Below are 24,747 nucleotides of genomic sequence, written 5' to 3'. Positions count from 1 at the left end.
TGTACTGAATTCTATAAAGTAATTTTTATAGAATGTCTTTAAAACTTCTAACGCGACCTGTCTATAGAATGGCTCTCCATTCGTTCTCTATAAATGTTCTATAGAGATTGTATTGATATCATATGTACTAAATTCTATAAAATAATGTCTATAGAAAGTTTTTAACACTTCTAATGCGGCTTGTCTATAGACTGACTCTCCATTCACGCTCTATAAGCAGTCTATAGAGGGTTTATTGTCATCATATGTATAATATTCTATAAAATAATGTCTATAGAAAGTTTTTAACACTTCTAATGCGACTTGTCTATAGACTGACTCTCCATTCACCCTCCATAAATGTTCTATAGAGGTCGTATTGACATTTTATGTACCAAATTCTATAGAAAAAATTTTATAGAACGTTTTCGGAAACGTTCTATAGAGGTCGTATTAACATCTTATGTGCCAAATCCTACAGAAAAATGTTAATAGAACCTTTTCAGAACTTCTAATGCGGCCTGTCTACAGAATGGCTCTACATCCTCCATAAAAGTTCTATAGAGGTCGTGTTGACATCTTATGTACCAAATTCTATAGAAAAATTTATAGAACGTTTTCAGAACTTCTAATGCGGCCTGTCTCTAGACTGGCTCTCCATTCCCGTTCTAAAAGTGTGCCATCATATGGCATACGTACTGAGTTCTGTAAAGGAACGTTTATAGGAAATTAAACAAGCTAAAGTGCGGCCTGTTCTATATTTTCACTCTATAAACAGTACCCAGTATCCGGTGCATCGCCGGATTATGGGTCCAGTGCCGCGCGCTGGATGCATGGGGCGCTGGGCAAGCGCGGCGTACTGGGAGGCGCTGGTTACTGGTGCGAAAAACAGCTCTAGCGCGTTAAATACGTGGTGCCTGGACACCGTATGTATTTTTTTTAATACAGAGAGCAACAGATAGCGTTTTAGTACAATATAAATCGAAAAAATGAACATGTAAAAACAGAAGTGCTCTGACCAGGATTCGATCGTCGTACCTGCAGATCCCCAGCCCGGCTCATTACCGCTACGCCACGTCAGCATAGGGACATGGGCGGATAATTTAGCTTATGAAAATCGAGAAGCAGTTTTAGTTTCACAGAGAGAAGTCTTGCACAGACGTGGTAGATGCGCTATCGGCCAGCAACTAAAACTCACGCCTGTACCACAAAGAAAAATTTGCTCTCCGTATTCAATAGTGTGCTCGGAAGTGCCATAACATCGACTGCGATTGGTATTTTAGCTTCGAAAAAAGTCCTAAATGAACCACCGACCCGGGACGCTGCATGAATGGGCTGCTACTGCCGATTTCGATAGCCGTTTCTTGTTCTTCACGCGAGGGGTATGCAATGTTTTCTTAGTTCAGTGATGCCTTTCAGTCTACACGTCTGTCTAGCCATATATATTCGACAGAGAAACGCAGGCTAGTGCTGGCAGCCTTCGGCGACAGCACATATACCTGCGTTTATGATGCGTCACATCGGCGCTCCTCACTTCTTGTGCTGGCACTGTAGACATGAAAAAATTGTTTATTTAAAAGCACCGATGCGAAATCTGAAATATAAAGTAATTTATCCTTTTTAGACTTCTTGATTCTTGAGGTTAGACGCGCCGATAGCGTGCAGACGGACTCGGCGGATACGCTATGCCTAAGCTTCGATGGGGACTGATCTCGGCGCGGGTAGCTGGCGAAAGCTAAAATGTGTGTATTTGAGCCTCAGAACTCTTTTTAGTACAATAGGGAAAGTGGAAGCGCACGAATCGCCTCAGCCTTGTTATCGGTGCGATAATATCAAGCAGCGGTAGGCTTCGAACTCGGGGTCCGTTCGAGCGCGTCTGAACGACTTCTGGATTTCATGTCCACTCCACAACACTGCGACAATGGCGATAACTCCCAGTCATACGTTACGTGCGAACTACTAAAAAAGCGGCGTGCTCTGCGTTTGCGTGGTTTCGTTAAAGAATTTAGCTGTCCGCCCTGTCAAAAGGCAAAATGCAAAAAACGAAAGTGATTTTCAGTGTCACATGTGCAGGAATAAACAAGGCAGCTCACGCAGCTTTATTCCATGCTGCGACACGAAATAGTTCTATGACCCTAAGATATAGCGTTATTTAGGACAAGAGACTAGTATCAAGCCATGAAATTGTATAAAGCATTTAATATTCAGCAGCGCTCGTCCTTGCGTGCTGGAGCCAGCGCGGCACAAACACAACCAGCGCCGTTTCCAATGCGAGCGTCTCTTCCAGTGTGACCCAGCTCTTATCTGCAGCGTTCTCACTGGTCTCGAGTGAGTCCCAGCGAGCGCCAGCGTACCCAATGCGATCCAGTGCTTAAAAAAAAGAAAGAAAAAGAAAAAAGAAAAACGCGCTGGTTTCACACTGGAAGGCACTGGAAGGCGCTGGTTCTTGCAATCGGCATTTCAGAGGTTTTTTACTATCAAGTAAGAGCATCGTTAAAAAGACACTCATTGACCAAGGCAAACATCACACTAATCGAAATTAGGAAAACCAAAGAAATATAACGGAAGCGCGCATTGTGGTTTATATCGCATATGCAGGTAAATAACAAAGATGTATACCAAGAAACACTAAGCAAAACTGCGTCTTAGCAATCGCGTCATATCTATTTGCTGGCATGCAGTGACTGCAGCACTTGGGGCGGAAACAGATCGAACGCCGCCGCACATTTCTGGCACATACCACTCAAATGCGACAAATGCACGCTGCCGAAACGATTTTTTTTTTTCAAGGAATCTTGAAAAGTCACAGACCACATGAGCGCGATCCGCGCATGATAAGCGCATCGCCACGAAAGCAAGATAGGGAACACATAAGCGTAACCTATGCCTCACGAGTAAAATTAAACATCAACGTATATACGTTGCTGTGCGACGGACACAAGCGCACGGAAACATCACACACTGCACACGTGTACCTCCGAGGTTGTGTCGACAATTTCTGGGCTACATTTAAACGACAGCAGGAAGTTACTTCAATGAGAAACGAAGTGAGGGCGCAGGCACTGCAGGTAACGGCTGCGCATAAAGTCAGTTAGGGTTTTAAGGCCAGTGACCGAGGTTGAAATCGTTAAAATCACACCGCAGCGATAGCTTACACAGGGTAAATTGTCGAGATCATGAAGGCCATGCTTTTTGCTGACTACATGTGGCATAAGCGATTCAAAAGCAAGAATACTGCATATAATTTATTTCTGCCCTAAACTATAGCACACAATATGAGCATGTCAATGTTTCTTCTTGTCTAGCGACATATGTATGTAGTTAGGCTCAAAGGCCGGCTCAAAACGGCACAAAACCTGCTGTAGTGAGTATTATTGTAGGAATCACGGAGGCCACAGCAGCCGCACTATTATACAGACGGCGCTGGCGGCGCCGGTATTTTCGTATTCAACGCGACAGGTAGAATACGAAGCTACGGCGTGTTATTGCTCCGTCTTCAACGGTTGTCGTGCGAGCTGCGTCGATGTGTTTGTTTGATCGTGTGTTATTAGGTTTGCTGTAATGAAATGAGACGTAGTTCGCGAGCACGAAAGTGCCAGAAGATGGCTTGAGTCTCGCTGTAAGCACGCCGTATGCGTGGCGCGCCAGCTAAATGTGGACCAACGATTTTCATGCCATGGAGTGCGTTCCCTTTGTCTCCGCTTGTGTTCGTGGAAAGTTTGGTGGACGGCGCAAAGAAGTAATGCGTATTATTAGCGCGCCTCAGCTCGTCCACTACCCAGTGGCTTGTTTGCTGCAAGTAACATCGCAGACGCATCACTGGAAACTTGGAGAGTGCCTTTCGACCTCGTCGTACTGTTGAAACGGTAAGCAATCGTGCTCGCCAACTACACGTGCGTTCATCCGTGTTGTGTGTGCTTCCCGTGTGTGTATAGAGTGCCTTGCGAACGTAGTAAGTGGAACACCCACGACAACAGTGAACCCTGTGCTGATACTTGCTACGCGCTGGTTGTAAGAATTGTGTACGCAACTCTATTGCCACAGTGCGGAATTGATAATCCTGATAAGCGTTTGCTTCCCCTGAGAAAAGTTTCGGAAATCGTGTTCGCCTTGTGCAGTTGTGCGTGAGCTCCCGCTTGTCTGCTAAAGTTGCATAGTAACGACCCGTCTACCTCTTCATCGATTCTTTCTTCAATGACGTTTCCTCACTTATAAATGCTTCGACGTTGTGCACAATCTCTGCTTACGGGGTTTTTGGCTAACGAACAGTTCTAAGTAAAAAATGTAAGCCAATCACAGCTTGCTACTAGTACAGCTTTATTTCCAAGGCAAGATGTGTTGACATAACTGACTTAACTAAGCATGACAGGGGAACGTTGCCTATACTAAGTAATGAAAAAAAAAACATTAAGTTTAGATTGTAATCTGCTGCTGCGGTGCGTCCAAAACTTTATTTGATGTAGAGGTTCGCATTGTCATGACATTCGATGATTTCAAGCATTTGCTCTCTTTCCACATTAGTGCAGACATTGTTTTCGTGACTCTTTTAGGTGCTGATTGCATGTTTTCACGATATCACAGCTTTATTGTGCCACTGCTATAAGCTAACATAGAATTGATTTTGTAGTGGCGAGGCCGTGACCCACAACATAAACTACAAGATCGAGGAGCCCCAAGAAATGCAGACCCTGTGGATATATGGCTGCAGCAGCATGGCGTGTGATCTGGATGGTCATGACAGGTGTGTATGAAATGTACGTGTTCCAAAAAGGGGGCTTGGTGTCATTCATGGTGAAGTTTGTCAACACATTACTTAATGCAGCATACTAAAGAGACTAAATATTTATGCAACCTTATTGAACTTGCTACCTATTAGTGTGCATAGCCATTATGCCCACATGATTGTGTTCTGTATAAAACTATACCCAACCATTCCTGATGTTTAGTATTTCTTTTGCGTAAGTTGCTTACCTGCAAGTTACATATATTTTTTGCTTTGTACATAATGTATTTATGACTTTTTATTGGGGTTTTATTCTTTGAAAACTATTTCCTATGCTGTGGTATAAACTTTTTTAAACAGGGTTGAAGTACCTCAGACAGGCTGGCCAACGTTTCGATAGGTGGACCTATCTTCGTCAAAGGCCTTTGACCAAGATAGGTCCACCTATCGAAACGTTGGCCAGCCTGTCTGAGGTACTTCAACCCTGTTTAAAAAAGTTTATACCACAGTGTGCCATTCCATCTGCCAGCCCCTTTCTTGTTTTTGTATTTCCTATGCTGTACCCCTATTTGCATAATTTTTTTCTGTTTGTGCTACAATCTCGTGCAGTTTTCTGTGCATGTAGGAATTCGAAGGGTAGTGGACTAAATATGTCACAGGTCTAAGCACGTAGTGTGCACATCTTTGTTTATCATTGATATCTTTACAGTTACTTCTCTGTTCCCATAGTAACAGCCACTGCAACATACACATTTGGTGAGCTTTAATTTCTTGAAGATTAATATGAAGGTCAGTATTTACTAAGCTGCATTTACTTCTGTAGTACATAGGCACAGACTGATATGGATACCTTGTTACCTACACAGGATGCCTTTTTTGTTTGTTGCATTAAATATGGGGGCTCACCCACATCTCTTACTATATATGTCGTATGCCTCATCGATTTCACTTGTCAGTTTTTACGGTGGATGAAAACAGATGAACGATTGTAATCCAACATGAAGCCCCGTTGTGGAAATGTACGGCCAAGTTGGATGACCCTACTGGTCTTTTAAATGAAATATGGTGATCTCTTATACACATGAGAAGATACCGGCCAGTTTGCCCTATGTACGCTTGACCACATGTGAAAGGGATACAGTGCACTCACTGCCTGTGACACACGACAAATTTGGTGGTATCTTTCACCGAGCAAGCCTTCCTTGCCTGCTTGCCTTTCTCAATTCTCTTGCACACTGCTGTGCATATGGCACCCTGACAAGAAAGGCTTGCTTAGATACCACTAAATTTGTCTTGTCTGTCAGGGGTAGCGTAGTCTATTCTTGTGATCACGTGTATATTTGGTCAAATGTACATGCAACAGATTGGCCGGTGCCTCAACACGTACCTAAGACAGCACCATAATTCACTCCCCGGATCAGTATGTTCGTCCCACTTGACCATGCACCGATGGGACTGGGGCTGCGCGCCAGATTTAGACTGTTCATCTGTTTTGTTCAGCTGCGGCAACCAATTGACCAGCAACATCGCTGAGGAATGCCGCATAAAAAGACTGGGTCACAATCTGTTTACTGAGTTGTCCGCAACCTTCGTAGTAACAAATTTGTTTGTTGCAACTAGTTTTAGGCACGTTATTTCTTGTTAAATTTTCTGCTTGACCTATAGAGCAGTTATGCAATCAGTTTTCAAAGTTACTTGATTAGTATAATTTTTGTTTTCTGTTTTTCACATGCCAGGTTGCTAGAAGGACCCGTTTTAATTAAAACTGAATTAACATTTCAATTGCAATTGGGCAGTCTTATCATTGCGTTTAGGATACATATCAGTGTACATACCCGTACTAGATTAGGAACTAATTGTTTCAATAACTCAAAAAGCACGAATATACTGTGTCCATTGTATCTGACAGTGACACCACGACTCTGTTCCAAATACCACAAATTGGCAGTTATCCATCATAGTTTGCGAAAACAACTTAGAACATTGTTGTTCCCCATACAATGCATACTTAGATGCATCGTCATGATTGCCAAGCTCCATGTGAGACATTTATTATTCGCATATTAAGCATAGTACATACCAACTATGGCTAATAGCGGATGGAATATTAATTTTGTCTACCGCTCAGCAATTGAAGGTCATTCCCTTCTTTTCAAAAAAAACTTTTTCTATGCATAGTGTGACATCTGTATAGGACTCTTAGCTCATGGGTGTTCCTGCTTGCTTATGTTAAAATGGGAATGTGTTGTCATTGCAAGATGAGATTAATGTGTGACTAGGCTGTTGTCGTTCGGAGATGCTTTTTGTCATCAGCAATGATATTCTACTGCCAGGCACATTGGCCCAGTGCTGATGTCACCGAATCTTGGGAAAGTAAAAATATTCTCAAAAGTGATTCTCAAAAGAACTGCCACTGTTTGGCAGAGTGGTGGGGAGGTGGGGCGTTCTGCCACCTTTCTGTTATAATTTTTTTCTGAAATACTGAAATGAAACTTCGCATAATGCTACAACTATATGGATATTTGTGGCCTGTTTGTGCCTGCTAATACATTATGACTGAATATTCATTACACCTTTTGAAAATTAATTTCAATTTTATTTTCCAGGCTCCACCGTCGCCGTTACTAGACGCACCAAATGAGGCCAAAAACTAGCCTTTCCTTGCTCCATTCCTGGGAAGTGAAATAGCAGGTGATCATGTAAGAATGAACTTGCAACCATGTGGGCAGTAGCCAAAGCTCCCTACAGTTCATGCTGGTGGTGGAATGATAAGACAAACCGCAATATTTATTTGTTTACTTATTCACTTAATATTTATTTATTCATATCTCATGAATACTGTGCAGTTTTTTTAGCAAGGAGTCAGGTAAAATAAAGAAATATTGTTGCATCAAAGTAAACGTTATTTGAAAAAGCATAATTCATGTAGCACGAATTCATGTAAGCTGTAAATTCATATATACAGTTTGTTGACTTTAAACATAGCAGATGGAGTCTGCAGAACTATGATATCTCTTTCTGGCACAGAGACGGGGATTAGTAAGCTTCGTGGTGTTATTTTTCTTAAACCTGCCAAATAGTTCTTCCTGCAACAGGTATAATTCTCAAATTTCGCAAACTTAATTCAAATTAGTGCTGTGTTTGTCTCAAAAGTATTTCTGTATTTTGGATGTATTTGAGTAGGAAAATTTACAGAATTAACGAACTTGTTCTAGCTCTTTCCTTTATTTACAGTTGCAAACTAAGTCCTTTTCCTTCAAGTTTTGCTATTTTCAGCAAATTTTAATAAAAATTGATGGTGTTAATGTAAAAACTATAATTTAAACATTTTTAAATGTATCAAACCTCATCAAATTTGGTTGCATAGTTGCCGAGAAAAACGATTTTACTGTTCATGTGCATTACATAGGAGCTCCTGAGCTAAATCTATTTTTTAGTCATTGCGTGTGTCGGTCTGGTTTGTATTTCTCACCCTAATTAGAATATTGGCTCTGATCTCAAAATTGTTTCCCTTACAACGAAATACAAGCTTTTAAACTTTTTACGATATATGCTGTACTGCTCTATGATAACCCCTGTTTGCCATATTTTTGCAGGGCCTACCAGTGCTAATTTTACACATAAACATAGACTAAAATGCTGAGTGGTTTCGGTATATGGTGTACTTATCTGTGAAAGCCATTATTTGCCACATTTTTGCAGCGACTGCCAGTGTTATTTTTGCTCAGACTAAAATGCTGTGTCGTTTCGTCAGGCTGACACAACATTGCAGTGCACATTCATATCAGTCTATTTTCAGGCTTTAGTATCCAAACATTTAATGTGCACTGCTGGAACAGGCACTCCTTTTGCAGTTTTAATGGTATGGTTTCTTGTCCTAGTCAAGCCTGTTATTGCGAGGTGTCAACTGTAATCAAGTCTGCCACTGATTCTTTTACCTCATGTTTCGTGTGTTTGCACCACCAGCTTGACCTGAGAAGCATGTTGGCAGCTACAGTTTGTACGTTGCAAGTTCTAGTCTGAACTGTGTATGTCACATATATGAAGCATGTATCTAGTCTGAAGTGCAATAAACATTTCAAACTGAATACTTTGTGGTTGTAGCACCAATTATTTTGCCACTGCATTTACTGTAGTCCTTATTGCCTACAGTAGAACTTTGGTAAATTGCAAGTACTTTACTCGAAAGCAACTGCATAGAAATATTCTATAGAATTTTTGTCTTTAGCATCTCTAAAGCAACGCGATAGAAATATTCTATAGAAATTTGCCTTTAGCATCTCTAAAGCAACTCGATAGAAATATTCTATAGAAATTTGCCTTTAGCATCTCTAAAGAAACTCGATAGGAATATTCTATAGAAATTTGTCTTTAGCATCTCTAAAGAAACTCGATAGAAATATTCTATAGAAATTTGTCTTTAGCATCTCTAAAGAAACTCGATAGAAATATTCTATAGAAATTTGTCTTTAGCATCTCTAAAGAAACTCGATAGAAATATTCTATAGAAATTTGTCTTTAGCATCTCTAAAGCAACTCGATAGAAATGTTCTATAGAAATGTGTCTTTAGAGTTCCTATAAGAATGCGGTGGCCAAATAACTTTTGAAACTCTATAGGAAAATTCTATAGGCAATCAAAATAAACACAATAGAGTTCTATAGAGGAAGTTCAAAAGACTTTCTAAAAAAACACATTAAAAATTTTTGTAAGGGCAGGCTGGCAACTGCCACCGGAAGGGGCACAACGCCTGCCTACTCTTCTGAAGGGAGGCGACAGCAACACAGAAATGGAAGATAGGAAGGAGGGGAGGAAAAAGGAAAAAGGAAAGGAGAGCAAGAGGACAAATCTAAAGACCAAAGTAGAACACTGCAACAGGACAAATTTAAAGACTAAAGTAGAACTCTGCAGCCGGAATTAAAGTGACGCCGCGTCGAACAGCCTCCACAATTATCAACCACGTCCATGGCTAGTTCGCTATGCGGCTGATTGTGTTCTCCACGATGAGACGCCAAGTGAAGCTGCACGTAATCACCGTTTCACGTATTCACCTGCACGTAATCACCGGTTCACAATATACACTACAAGGTGTTTGAACCCGCCACCTCCCATCTTCGAAGGAAGAAGCGTTAGGGTACAGTACTGATCACACACAGTAGGGCCGGTCACTAAAGGTCACGCTACAACATAGGGCAAACAATCGAGGTTAACGCTGCGGAGCCGAACAAGTGTATCAATGCGCAACAGAAAACTATAAGAACTCGCACACCTAAAAGTTAACCGGCCCGAGAAAACGTGAGATCACGAAGTGCAAGTGTCTATAACGAGCTAAAGCAGCGTTTCGTAAACAAATATTATTTCGCGACGTTTTCCCAGCTCTTGAAGCTCAAGGGAGAAAAAAAGCTATTTCTTTTTTCTTTTATGTTTCAACGCTGAAATGATGTTTTCCAACGAAGCCTGACCAAAAATGTTGAAGCGAAGCTATGAACCGATGCAAAACAGTGACGCGAAGTTAATGTGAATGTGATCATCTTAACCGCGGTGCTGGCACGCACTACAGGGCGAAGCATGTATATCAGAGATAGCGCTCTCCCCACGCACCACTGCAGCATGTGCCGCCAGCGAATGATTAATGCGGAGGTAGAATCATGCCATACATTGCCGGAAAAGTTTCCATTATTGCAAAACCAACGATCGGTCGTAAGCGACACGCCTAAGCTAATTACATAGAAATGCGGAAGTGTAATTAAACACCTGGATTCCCCCAGCCCCCACAAAAACGAAGGTAGCTCATATTCTAGATAATGTTCTAAAAGAAGAAGAAGAAGCGGAGTTGGGAAAGCTGCCTAATCAACGAAACAGACAACCTATGTCTGAGTACAGCATTGGTCCTAAGCAGATGTAGTCGAGGCCTCGTGTAAAGCAGCGACAAGTGGCGGAGTCAACTGAGCCAGGACTTGGACAAACGCAGAACTAGTAAAACAGAGGCAAAAAATTAGCAACCCAGTCACAGTGAATAATGGACTGTCTACTGTGGTTAAAGCAATTTTTTCCCCAGTAAAACATACTTTGATCAACGTTGCTCTTTCACTTGGCTATATACAAGTCAATAAGTAACTGATCACAACTGACCCAAGTCATTCAAGAAGTTTTCGCTTCTTTTTGAGTGTTTGCTATAGCTCCAGTTATGTGCAGTCCGGCATATCATACTCATCGTATATTTAAGGTTAACGCAGAAGCAGCGCATGTCCGTGGCACCGAATTCACAGAGCTTTTCATTTCTACGTGCTCTTTGCCATTGACTGGCAGCTTTCGTCTATAGCGCCAGCAATTGCCTGGAATTCGCTTTTACGAACAATTTTAGAACGAGAGATGTTTTTTTGTGTGTGCATGTGTGTGTGTGTGTGTGTGTGTGTGTGTGTGTGTGTGTGTGTGTGTGTGTGTGCATGTGTGTGCGTGTGCGTGTGCGTGTGTGTGCGTGCGTGCGCGTGCGCGTGCGCGCGTGCGCGCGCGTGTGTGTGTGTGTGTGTGTGTGTGTGTGTGTGTGTGTGTGTGTGTGTGTGTGTGTGTGTGTGTGTGTGTGTGTGTGTGTGTGTGTGTGTGTGTGTGCGTGTGTGTACACGCGCAAATACGGGCCTTGGTTGCTTATGGAATATATTAACGCGATTAGCATTCTTTGGGAATTTTTACTCAGTTTGCGGTATGTCGCTACGTATGTTTGTCCGTGCCTAACTTCTTTCCCGCCAGCTTAGTTCCCCGGGTTGTCGATGATAAAACGGGTAGAGCATTCGGGCTGCTGTACTGAGGCAAGTTGGTTCAAAACCAACCGTCAAGACTAGCTTGTCTTACCGGGTATGTGAGATTGCAGCATGTACTGCTCCATCGACGAACCTATTTGATGCCAACTTGTGTCATTGGGAATGTGGCGCTTACGCCGCTCCTCAACGAACCTCTTCGACGCCAAATTTGATCGCAGGATATGAGCCACTGGGGCGTGTGCAGCTTTTCGGCAGAGCTCATTGGGCCAAGTTGGGTCACTGGGTATGAATGGCTCACTGGTCATGCGTCACATGTGACGCTCTTCGTAATAGTAATAATACAACACACGTCATGACCGATTATGCGCCCATCAAATGTTTCTCATGACATTACAGTCGCCAATGATCTCCAAGGGATGGATGCCCTGGCAGCATTTTGCATTTCTCTTCACAAGAGCTGCACCATACAATACATACTGATTTTGAATATTGCGAGAGTATTCGTATCATGATGTTTAAGGAATTTTAACTGGTAAGATAAAATAGCGCTAATGTTTGTTGCACAGCAGCTGACCCTGTAATAAGTGTACAGTGCGCGGTTTAAATGCGAATATGCAAAGAATACACGGAAGTGATGTTTGCGATAATATTGGCATCAATGAGAGGACAAAAAAGACCGTGAAGAAGCTATTTCTTTGGCGCGTGGTGTGGCTTTACCTATAAAGCCGCAAGAGTAGAACAGTTGAAGTATAGACACTGATAAAGAAAGGACGAAAAAAGTGTAACAGGTAAACACGCATTCCTAATATTTCCTATTGGCCAATTCTCTAAATTGCATTTACGTACGTTGTCTATTCTACAACAACTACTGCTTATTACCAAACCCTATACCTATGAGTATGGCAAATTCACGACCAACTTTTAAGCACCGTTCATATAGAATTCGTTATCATTTCACATATCAAACCTTCGTTCGCATTATTTTCGCTCGGTGTAATCATTGCGCCGGTTAGCTCCGTGATAATAATAGCCCTGAATTAACGAGATAATGTGTAATCATGTCTATAGCCGCGCGTTGTACATTAGTTCTTCTAATTATAGTGCAGACGACAGGCTCCCTTCTCAGCCTGTCGACTATTGGACAATTGCTTCCATGTACAGCTCACACTTTGTAAACGCGTTATATGCAAAATAATAAACTGAAACCGAAACAAGATCCAACTCTGACGCAATCGGCACGCCACGTACACTATCGCGCTTTGTGAGTCAAATATGTGCGAGTGCCCGCCACACGTACACGCTGTAACGATAGACAGCGTGTACCTGCCTCATATTACGTGGTATACGAACGCATAAATTACAGCTTACATGCAAGCACGAGATACCACATAGTATCACATTTAGACCGGCTCGAAGGACAGTGTAACTTAATGTTCGCCACTTATGTTCAGATAAGGCCGTTTTGAAACGTCAGCTACGCTACGTAGGCTGAAATATACATTGTAATTGCGCAGATAGTACGAGATGCGGAGGAGACAGAAAAAAAATATAGCAGAATGTAACAGGAATGCAGCGTTCAACGACCAAAAACAGCGCTATTTCGCAGTGTCGGGACGCGGGTTAATTGAAAATGTAGTTGCGCATAGCGTCGTGTCAGACTCTCGGAATAACTATAACCAGAGTCCTCTTCAGGGCTGACAAAAGGGTATGCGTACGCATTTGGCTCGACATAGCGTTCCTCGGAATGATGGCTGGCTTGAGCACTTTTCTGTATATCGCACGCGTAGTACAAGGACATAAAACTGAAAGTAAATTACTTACGTGAAATACGTTGCAGGCAATGTATCTCACTGTATTGTTCACTTTCGGTCCGCTGTCGCAAGAACATCAGTCGGCGCGCACGTGCAAATAATAACCATGCCTGCATTACGGAGAAGACAGCGCAAAGGATCGGCATTTATATTAATCACGAATATCACTCGAGCTGCGCTCGCTGTGACGGACAGACAGCGCGAAGCGAAAGAAACAATTTGTCGGCGTCATAAAACCTCATTCGGGGATCATCAAAATAGTATATATATATATATATATATATATATATATATATATATATATATATATATATATATATATATATATATATATATATATATATATATATATAAGGCCTCATCAACGAGCACACTAGAAAATGAAGAATAAAGGAAGAGAGGGAGGAGGAAAAAACCGTACGCACGTTTCGCATACCTAGTATAACCGCGCACAAAGAAAATAAAGAATGAAACGAAAGTAACAGCAAACGCGTCATGCACTTGGCATGTGAACATGAACGTTTAGCTCACGTATAGATAAGGCACTTGCAGTAGGTGCTCTAGTTACTTGCTCTGCTTGTTCCCTTTCCCATTCGCATTTGCTGTGGACACGCACTCGGGACAAATTTATTATTAAAATTTTTCAAACCCGTGCCATTCCCGTCACAAAGGACGTGAGATAAGCACGGCGCGACGCTTAAATGATTCACGCAATGACCGTTATCCGGTTAGATCGCGTACGCATTGAACGAAGTTACAAGTATACACGTTACGATAAGCCAGGCTCGTGAAAGGCGTCCCTTTCGCTTGGTATAGACAGCGGGCGGTGGTACAGACCAGGGCGGCTTGCACGAACATTTAATAACGAAAATAATAACGAATTTAAGAACTCGTTCTTGTGCGGACTAGGCGTTGTCTACGGAACATTTAAGAACGCGTTCCTAAATTTGTTATTATTTTCGTTATTATTAAATGTTCGTGCAAGCCGCCATAGGTGATACTTCAGTGGGTAGCCCACCCTGACGTTGTTACAACTGTCGTAAAGCAGAGCGTTACATGCAGAGCTCCATGGGATGGTCCACACTGTAGTTCCTCTGACATGCGTTCGAGGTGTGGTTTTGACTTAACTGATTAATAAATGATTGACAGATTTCAGGGTACCAGCGCATGTGCGAACGATTCGCTACAACACATACTTTTTTTTTTTCAAAATCAATGGAATCTGTGTTTATTCTGCCATTTTCCGCGCGGTTTGTTTCCTTCTTTGTTCCTGTTCGCTCAGATGATGTCGCTTTCTTCTTTTGGCACAAATGCTTATGCTGATGATGCAGTGTGCGGTTTCTAAAGAAAAGGCAATTCACAAAGAGAAATTCGTTTCTGATTGCGGTGGGTGAAATTAGTGCAACACTTGTGGGTGGGAGGAGTCTACCTAACAACTCTACATCTATCCCCATTATGCTACCAGCGCCTCCTAGACATCACCGCGTTAGACCTCTTGCATTCAAGACATTTCCCGGTGACAAAAGTACTTGTACCGGGGTCACGTGCCTCACAAACCCAGAAAGCCCTACGTGCATTATTCAAGCTCTTGAAGTCAACATACTATTTACCGTGAGGAAATCTGTGGCTTCAATGTGCACCTCCGGACGAAGCAACTTCCTCATTGTTTTCTATCCCGCCCCCATTTTTTTTCTTTCTTTTGATCCCCTAACACTTTATCCCCTGCATAGGGTAGAAAACCGGACGGGCGTCTGGTTAACATCTCTGCCTTTCCTTCACTTCCCCCTCTCTCTCTCTGTAAAAGTGCAGCAACCGTACTGTCCCGTAATCATGGTTCTACTGATATATAGAGGTAATTATGAGTTACACAGAAACCTACACTATTTCCGTTACAGCAAGCAGTTATCGGTATGTTCCTCGGTGTTCCTCAGATTGCGTACACTGCAATTTATGCAATTCCCGCTTCAGTCGGTGTATTCAATTGGTGTGTTCCTCGGCATTTCTAATTATTCTGCCATTTTGAGACTGCCTTGCATTTCGGCCCTCATTCTAATTATTTCAGCGTATGTTTTCCGGCTGCGTTGATGGTTGTGTGCGCAATCTGTGGGGCAAGTGAGGCTTTGCACGGCACAATTTAAGTTTCAAAGTAATACAACTCTCTTAAGGGTCATATTTCCGATCCTTCTCACCCCTTCCGCACACCGCATATCCGTACATCTGCTGCAGGTTTCGAACGCAGGGATTCGACGAGTGCAGCAACGTAACGGACCATGAGAAGCTGTGAACCCCAACTTCGAGTTTTATAGAGCCCACCTAACGACTTTCATAGAGATACGGATGCAGCCAAGTCACATGAAAACCACGTTTCTGAACTACTTTGATACAATGATGAATGTAAGGTCAGCGACTGGCTGACGCGGTTTAATAACTGAAATTCCGCCTCACGCTTGGTTCTATGAACCGCGCCACTTCGCTGTCCTCTCCTTCAAATCCGCGTATCCAAAAGTCGGTTGATTAGAGCACTCGGGGGAGGAGATACTATAGCCACAAATTTAGACGACTATAGAGAGTATCGAAATTACTCGCGTCGCAGCAAGCTTGCTCCTTTTATTCGCCTACGGGGTGTGGGGAAAGCGAAAGACGGTATACACTACGACAGCTACATACACGAGACACCATATTTTGCGCCTACAGAGAGGAGTAGCCGCGATAAGACGTACACGCTAACGTATACCCGCCTTGAAGGGCTGATCGTCAAGCAGGCTTGTGTAAGAGATGCGACGAGACCGATAACGTCCGAAGAGTTCCACCCCTAGATGGTTACATGAAGAGGTATTACTGGGATCAGAGAAAGATGCCGACTACTCCTGGTGACACGGACAATAATAAGTGATGAACGAGATGTACTACATAGCAAGAAGGTTGTAAACTTGTAATGACCCTAAAAGAAGGAACCACTTTCCTAAGGCTTCCTCAACTAATTTTGCAGTAATGATCCTGGCCATCGTGTATGTTAGTGTTACTGTATGAAGCCTGAACATACCGGAAAATTTTATTGGACATTGATCTCAGGCCGACCTCTCTACCTTCTGTCAAATAATTTCTCGCCTATTGAACATCGCGTTGTCAGAACTCTGCCAAAGGTAATACTTTCGTAGGGAACAACACCGTTCTATATTTCTTTAATTAGCGTAGCACTTACATTAAGAAACAAAATCACTTTAGCTGCGAGCGGACTCCCGCCGGCAAGCTCTATTCCAGAAGGGAAGTGTAGGGCCAACTGCTGGCTTCACATCGGCTGGTAAGAAGTTACGGAAGCTTCTAATATAGAACATTTTATTTTAAACCTCCTTATACAGTAGCGACAAACAAGAATCATTTTAAAATTTACCATCCCTTATCCGCTCTGATGACTGATCTTCAAGTGTCAGCCGCGTGCTAGACAGATACGGTCCACGATCTCTGCCAATCAATATCAATCTCTCTTTCTCCTTAATTAATGCTTCGCAGTTGGCGCTGGTCCCAGTTTACCTTCACGCCTGCCATATATACCAGCTCAATACCATATTCTCACCAGATCCTCACCTGGCTCTCCTTCGTACAGGCACACCTTTTCGGACTACGTTTTCTAGCCAACTTATAGTGTCCGCTGCTTTACAGAGGTCACCCAAGAAGACATAATCTCTCCAATGGTATTCACTGCACTCTTAGAAGCATTCAAGCTATTAGACTGGGAAGGCTTAGGAGTGATGATCAATGGCGAATATCTCAACAACCTTCGGTTTGCAGATGACATTGTCCTGTTGATCAACACTGGGGTTGAATTGCAACAAATGATTTGGGGCCTTCACCGGGAAAGGGTTGAAGATTAATACGCAGAAGACAAATTTTATGTTCAATAGCCTGGCAAGGGAAAAAGGATTCATGATCGCCAGTCAGCGTCTAAAGTCTGTGCAGGAGTAGGTTTACCTATGTCCATTACTCACAAGGGACCCTGATAATGAGAAACAAATTTACAGAAGAATAAAGATGGGTTGGAGTGCATACGGCAGGCATTACCAAATCCTGACTGGGAGCTTACGACCACCGTTTATACGAAAAGTGTACAATCATTGCATTCTGCCGGTACTAACATATGGTGCAGGAACATGGAGGTTAACAAAAAGGCCCGAGAACAAATTAAGGACAGAGAAGAGAGCGATAGAAGTAAATATGTTAAGCGCAAAGTTAAGAAACAGGAAGAGAGCGGTGTGAAAGCGGATAGCCGATATTCTTGTTGACACAGCCCGATTTCTTCGGTGCAGGCACGGCGCGACACTGGAAACGGATGCCAAGGTGCAGAGGCCGTGCAGGCTTTGTATTTTGTCAAACTAATGTGCACCGACTGCGTAAGCCTGGGGGTCTTGAACTGCAGGTACGATCGTCTTCCGAGGCGTAAATACGCCCCGCGCTTGCGCATACACAACAGATTCTAACATGCAGGATTCTAACGGCACTTGCGCCCGCGTGCGGTGTCGTCTGCTGCGCTGCGGCTTCACGCCTGCACGTCTGCACAAAGTCGGTGCCGATAATACAGAGGATGCAAAAATAAATCGTGAACCAGGCCTGCACCTTTTGAAACGAAACAGCGTGTTTCAGAGGGCGCCACTGGTGCACCGCTGAAACGAATGACAGGGCGCAGCACCTCGTGAACTGGTTCAGGGTGGCGCCGGCGAATCGAAAACAGACCTAACGTGCTGTCCAAGCCCCCGCTACTCCTCAGCCCCCACCCGTTTCATTTGAACCCCGACTCACTAATACGTTCCCGGAAACGAAAAAACTCCCGCACTCGGTGCGCCGTATACCGACGTGTGCTATATGCCGGCGGCTCGTCGTTTACCGCGCCGCGGACGGAGACCAGGGCGCGCCGACCGAAATCGGGGCCAGGCCAAAATAAACGCCTCGAGCGCGCGGACATTTCGGCGGCCGCAGGAGAAGTGCGGACACGATACGTGACGACGCACAGGGCACCCCTATTGTGGTCGGCACCCTCTTGGGTGCGTCGTCGTCCAAGGCGGCGGCGGCAGCAGCAGCAGCCCTCCTTTGCCGAGGCTCCGTTGTCTCAGCGGGATGCTGCGGCCAGTTCAAAGGCGAACGCCGCGGCGGATTATTATTTCTAAAGCGCGTTTCGCGGCGGTCCTCGCTTCGGGAAGGCCGAAAAACCGGCGCAAGGATTCGGCGGAGCCATTCAGCCGCGAAGAGATCGGTGCGAGGCCGGGCACTTTTAATAGGCTCCGATCGGCGGAGAGAGATAGAACAAAGGGTTTTCAAGTCGCGCAGCCCGGAGTTGCGCGCTGAACATCCCGAAATTGGGCGTGCGCGTCTTTGGCGGCGCTTGTCCGCATCGGAGGCTGCCGGTTCCTGAGGGTGTTTTATTATTTTCTTTGGGCAAAATATTATTTTACAGTAGTGCTATACCACCTTCTTTCGTTATTTTATCCTACAGCATTACCGTCCTTTCGCTACCGATACCACTCGCTGCCGACTGTGAATGCGCGGGCTCCATCGCGCATGCGTGATGCGTGAAGGCTGTTGTTATAGAACGGGTATACGCCGTGCTAAGATAGTATGTTAGCGTTACCGCGCATGACGCACTGCCATACGCATGCGCACTGAGGAGCTGGTGGGGCAGCAACAATGAGGCGTTTACACTGCGCTGAAACATTTTAATTGAACGTCACGGGAGAGGGCGAAAAGACAAAGAGAGAGAGATACTCTTTCAATGTGCCTTATGTGAGCCTCATAATCTCGAAAACTTGTGAACTTCCTGCGTATCTTCTCCAACAGCGTTACGTCCACGAACTTGGAGCTTGAATAACGCATGCTCTATGAAGTGCTCTGCCAATAGAGAGCGTGCTTTTGCGCCGTATTTTCTGTGCCGCAGAGGTTACAAGTTTTATCAGATTGGTAGACAGACAGTAGCAAAACTTTATTTTTATACCTCTTAAAAGCAGTTAATTTTTTTTCGCACTTAAGTATACAAGTCTGCAGCCATGTACTGTTGATGCCTCTTCGAATATTAAGCGCTGTGACGTCACTATTACACGCTGCTGTCCCTGTAGCAAGTACAGAGGCTTCCATTGGGCGTCGTGTCTATAAAGAATTTAATACCTTGTCTTAGAGATATAACACGTCGCTAAGAATGGTTCTTTGAACATACGGAAAGAGAGCTTAGTACAACTGGTTCCCTGGCAGATGGGGCGAGGAAATTCATATATTTTTTCCTCTTTATTACCGTGAAATCTGCAAGCCACCGACCCAACGCAAGTGCAGATAGGAAAAATATATGTGATACTGCATAAATGAATACGCCGAGATCAAAGTTAAAATATAGATACCTAGAAAGGTTGACATTTAGAGGTTGCGTTTTTTGTATTGGCGCGTCGGCAACTGTCACCTTGCAGAAAACGCAGGTACGCACATTTCTCCGCGGCCTTAACGGATCTTTCCCGCCCTTCCTATACAACACCATACCACTTTTTACTTATGACTATAGCATGTGTACCTTAATCTTCCCTTGTCTGCTTCTAAATTATAATGATCTGCCCTTTAAGTATAACCAGCGGATAAACCGGAATTACGCATCACCGCTTCATTGAGACACGCACAGCGTCGAGACTGGTTTGAACGGAGGGAACACACGTTGAATGTATACGCGCAACGTTTTTTTTTTTTTTTTTGTTTAATCCACCTGCCCTCAACACCCTATGCTCTCACGTAATGATGGTAAGCTCACCAACAGCCACTCCCATTCGCTACTGTGTACAATAAGAAATCTGGGTTCATATAACAATGAAGCGCGCGAATCGCGACCGCTTCGCCAAGCAACCGAGACAGGGTACCCGTCTGCCCAGCTGACAAACAGTTGACAAGAACGTACCCGCAGTCAGACGGATATCGGGGTGGGTGTAAGCCTTTCTTCCTTGATTGTCAACTAAATATGCTACCGCGTATCAAGTAACATCCTGGGGCGGCGACCCATGAACATCGACTTCACCGATCGCGCCACCGAGCGCGCTCCAAATGTTTTCGTGCCTGCGCACTGGGAATCGGTCAAGCGAAACGAAGCTACAGGCAATGGGCGGAGCCGGCCGCGAGCTCCTCGGGTTCACAGGGCGCAAAGCAGCTGTGCTCGTTTTTTTATTAGTTTTTTAATTTTTGGCCGAGAGCCTCTAGCAACAATCATAATGGCGTTGGGATTAGGCTCTCTTGGTCGATATCTGACTACGCATGGCTGCTTCGTCGATTACGCCACTTAAGGCTGCAGACTTCGTTCTCATCGTAATAGAGCATCCGCACCGGCGAATACGGGACTAAAAGATTACACGTTTCAGTGTGTATTTCTTACTCCATAAGGCAGACTACTCGTGTAGTTACTTAACCATGTTAGTAGCTGCAGACGGTTAAGCGATGTGTTTGTGTGTGTGCTTTTCGGTGACTGTATATTCTACTGTGCGTTTAATACATCGTCGAATTATCATAGTCGCTATCATTGTTGGATTTTCCTTCATACGTTCTCTTTTCAACGTTCCAAGGAGCTATAACCACAACCTAGAAATTCGCGGAGCCGAAAAAAGCTTACCTTCTGCATGTTTGCAGCGACTATCTAATGTTGGTGTTGAACGTACGACTAAATTCATCGTGAGGTCTACTGATGTCCATGACTTTAACAAGACCTCCGCTGCCGAGACATAAACCTCTCCCCCCCCCCCCCCCCCTCCCTCCCGACCTACCCCTTCCTGGTGTATAATTAAGCTGAATCTGTACGGTGCGTAAAGATACAAGAAGTTATGAATCATACGCAGCTATTGTAGAAGAGTAAACAGCAGCTGCCATGGCGGGTCCACGGCTTTCACACCTCGTTGCCGAGTGCGAGGTTGTGGGTACGGTGCCCGGTCCCAGGAGCATCTGCCGATAAGTTGGGAACGCCAAACAGCGGGGATTCCGATTTTCGAGAGAGCGCCACTTGGTGCAATGTATTCCACAGCGGCCCTTCATTGCGGCATTCCTCATAATCGAGTTGCAAGGTTCGGGAGCCAAAGCCTCACCAATTAAAAATTGATTTCAGATCGTTGTGCAAGCAATCAGGGGCTTTTCTACATTTGCAGCAACGGTACTGTCGTATTCCTGGAGCTGCAATAAAATATATTCAGCCAAAAGAGAGCAATAAATGGCGTACATTAATATTCCTATGACCTCCAGTTAGACCTATGTTGATAAACTACGTACATTATTAGTATGGCTAGATAACCAAGCTCGTATTCGAAATTCTTTTCTTTTTCTTTTTTTCTTTTTTTACGCACTGCTAGGTCGCCAGCGATTGACTCCTCATGGGCAATAAATGGACTTCCTGACGCCTTCTTTATCACAGTCGGCATGCCAATCTATAGATGTGCAAGTTTCGAGTGCAGAAAACTAGTCCTCTTTTTTGAGCTGAAGACGATAGCAGAGAGAGAGAGAGAGAGAAGTGATAAAGAAAGGTTTGGAAGTTACCCAGGCAGAGCACGGTTGACTACCCCACTCTTGGGAAGGGGGAAAGGGGACTGAAAGATGATGGAAGTTTCGGAGGAAACTACTGTAAAGAGCTTGTATAAACAGCCGCCTCCTGTATATAGGCGACGGGTGTGCGCACGAGAAAAGTGAACGCGAGTCAAGACTCCAAGAGCAGAAAGATACATCGCCTCGATTTTCTCCAGCAATGGATCATAAGAGAAAAATGAAATTTGAAATTTAGCGAAATGATATGATCAGCCAACCAAACAATTCTGGCGTATCCTTGAAGTATATAACTGAAGTAATAACTAAAAAATTAAATTAAATTCTGGACATCTTCAATGCGTTTTCCACATCTTGAACGTGAAAAATCCCGCCCAATCTTGAAACCTTACGCGCTAATCTCTGGGGTTTTACGCGCGGAAACCACGATCTGATTATGAGGCATGCCGCAGTGGAGGACTCGGGGTTCATTTCGAACACCTGGGGAGTTCTATAACGCGGATCCCATGAACGGCCGGTACCCGATAGCTTTTTGCATTCAGCCCCGATCGGAACGCGGCCGCCGCAGTCGTGACCGCACCTGCGACCTCGAGCTTAGCAGCGCCATGCAATAGCGACTGGGCTAACGAGGTGCACAACTCACGAAAACAAAACCTGATGTGGACAGAACGTAAGTGATCTGTAGAGAAACAGCAGGGAGATAAGACAGACTAGCACCAACAATCATCACTCAACAGTGAACGTAGGCGTAGGAAGCCGAGACAAGCCGCTCAGGCACTCCAAACGAGGTGCGAAACTCGAGAGGCGCAGGCATTTAGGTCGCGCCTCAGGAACCGGTCTCATCTGGCTGTGTACAGACACGCTTCACAGAAGCTGCCGCCGTTGGAAAGCCCGAGAATCGCGCCATGTTTTATGGATTCTACACGCCGTGGGCGCCGGTGCCTGATCGGCTTTCGATTCGAGCAGAACGGAGCCGGATACGAGCCACGGCGAAAGTGTGGACCCGTGTCCTCCTCGCCCGTCCCCATTTCCTCACGCGATATTTGTTTACGTTCTGCATGTACACTGATCCACATGCTCCCTGGTCTTTCGTGTTACGCACGCCTCATTACGAAGCTGTACTGTAAGCGTAAAAGAACAGCGCGCGTATTTGTTTGCCCGGTGTAATGAATTATCGCGATCATTAATCGGGTTCGTTCACTGCGATCTGCCAGACGAACCGAGGCTTCGGGCTGTGCTACTCATTATGTACAGGGACATCAGTTCAGACTTTGTCCTCTGTTCTGTCCCGCCACTTCCAATTATTTATCTGGCTTCTTTATTGCGATTCAGTAAATGTAAGACGGCACATTACGCGAGAAGGTGAGTGAAAAGGCTGTTGGCGCTTGGCGACAGTCAAAGGAAGATAAGTGATTGGTGACAGACGAATCCAATCGCTTTAAGGTAACAGGCTAGCTACAGAATTCTGATATTTGTGGAGCGTATGCGCAAAGAAGCGACATACTTCATGGCGAAGTTTCACGTGGACAGAGAGAGAGAAGGGAAGACGGAAAGGCAGGGAGGTTAACCAGACTGAGTTAACCGGACGTGGACAGAGTTGTCGCAATTGCTTATAGCAATGCAGATTTCCGTGTGATGATTGCGGTATGCAGAGCTAAGGGCTGGTAAGAAAGAGTCCGTCATACATCGGCGTACACATCCAGCCTTTCCTAAATACAGCTCCTAAACTCCCGAAGCCGCAGCACCATTTCAAAAGCAGACATGCCTCGACGACTCAATATTTCTTATCGATTATGTGGATGGGGGAATCGCATAGCATCCCTTTTGAATAAACAGGGTTGTGGCTGATGCCAATGACGACGATGACATCCGCTTAGAATCGGGAACGTGACAATTAGTCACCTGGCTCCTGTAAGCTACTTACGTGTTACTGTATTGTAGCCCAGCATTCACCGCATCTCTGCTTTACCTCGCAACGTTATCTGTGCCTGTGATGATCCCGCCCATGTATCTCGCCTGCTTTTTTGATAAACATATCTTGCTTGTCTCCACCATCGACAAGTTAATTCCCTCATGACCATTGAACTCCAGCGCTCCTTGAAGGTGATCGTTCCCTACGGTCCTGGTTCGGCGAGTGTCTTCGCATTCCATTAAAATGTGCTGAGCCGTGCCCAGAGGTTGCTGCAACAGACACATACCTCAACATGTTGCGGAAATTTCCTCCTGTATGATTTTGTCCTCAGGCGGCCACATAAGAACTCAAAATTGCAAAGTTACTTAAAAAATCGTCATTACTGATTTCTTGTTTGCAGTATTTCTAAACCCCATAGATATTTAATGCAAAGCAGTCCTTGCCTTATGCTTGGCACTTTGCGGTAGGTAGATTCCTGTCTCGCCTTGCCTTAGTAAAAAGAAATTAATGTGTGACCGAAGCAGGAGTCGAACCCCTGGCGTCGGGCACAGCTGCCCGGTGCTCTTACTATTAAGCCGCGATCGCTTTCTTTGTTGTTTTTTTTTCATGGTATTTATTACGAATACAATACGTACTTGTGTAAAATATTTACAAAGCGGCCAAAACATTCATAGCCGCGCCTACAAGCAACTGAACCACGATCACACGCATTCTTCACGCGTTCGAATGCTAGCTGACTCTTTGAAACAGTTGGCGCCAGCGCCTCGTGCCCCTTTCTCGTCTTCTTTCGTCGTGACAGCCTGTACTTTGATGCGCCTCTGTTAGAGTGCGCAACCTCCAGGACCGGCCCACTTTTCCCAGTACTTTCCTCACAGCAGCTAACACTTTACTTCTGTAGAAACTGTGCGACACTGTGCTACGCTGTGCCGACTTCGTGATCGCCTAATTTAGCCTCGTTTTAACGTTTCTTTGCCGGAGTAAGAATGGCGTCGTCATATCGGCACACACAGCATGACATAGCCATAGGTGC

General features: G+C 44.5%; 1 protein-coding gene and 1 long non-coding RNA gene across 3 annotated transcripts in view; one reads left to right on the top strand and one right to left on the bottom strand.

Annotated features, from left to right (window-relative positions):
* LOC139059090 (homeobox protein abdominal-A homolog) overlaps window positions 1-24,747 on the bottom strand; it is a 106,864-nt gene that overhangs the window by 30,733 nt on the left and 51,384 nt on the right. The window lies entirely within an intron of this gene.
* Window positions 3,483-7,730, top strand: LOC139059097 (uncharacterized). Of its 2 annotated transcripts, none has more exons than XR_011513903.1 (3): window positions 3,483-3,845; window positions 4,607-4,720; window positions 7,309-7,730. It is a non-coding gene; the product is annotated as an uncharacterized lncRNA (long non-coding RNA). The 2 variants fall into 2 exon arrangements; XR_011513902.1 differs by having other exon boundaries at window positions 4,607-4,733; window positions 7,309-7,344.

This window comes from Dermacentor albipictus, chromosome 4, assembly GCF_038994185.2.
Source record: "Dermacentor albipictus isolate Rhodes 1998 colony chromosome 4, USDA_Dalb.pri_finalv2, whole genome shotgun sequence".
Lineage (NCBI taxonomy): Eukaryota > Metazoa > Arthropoda > Arachnida > Ixodida > Ixodidae > Dermacentor > Dermacentor albipictus.
This window is presented reverse-complemented; position numbering and strand designations above follow the sequence as displayed.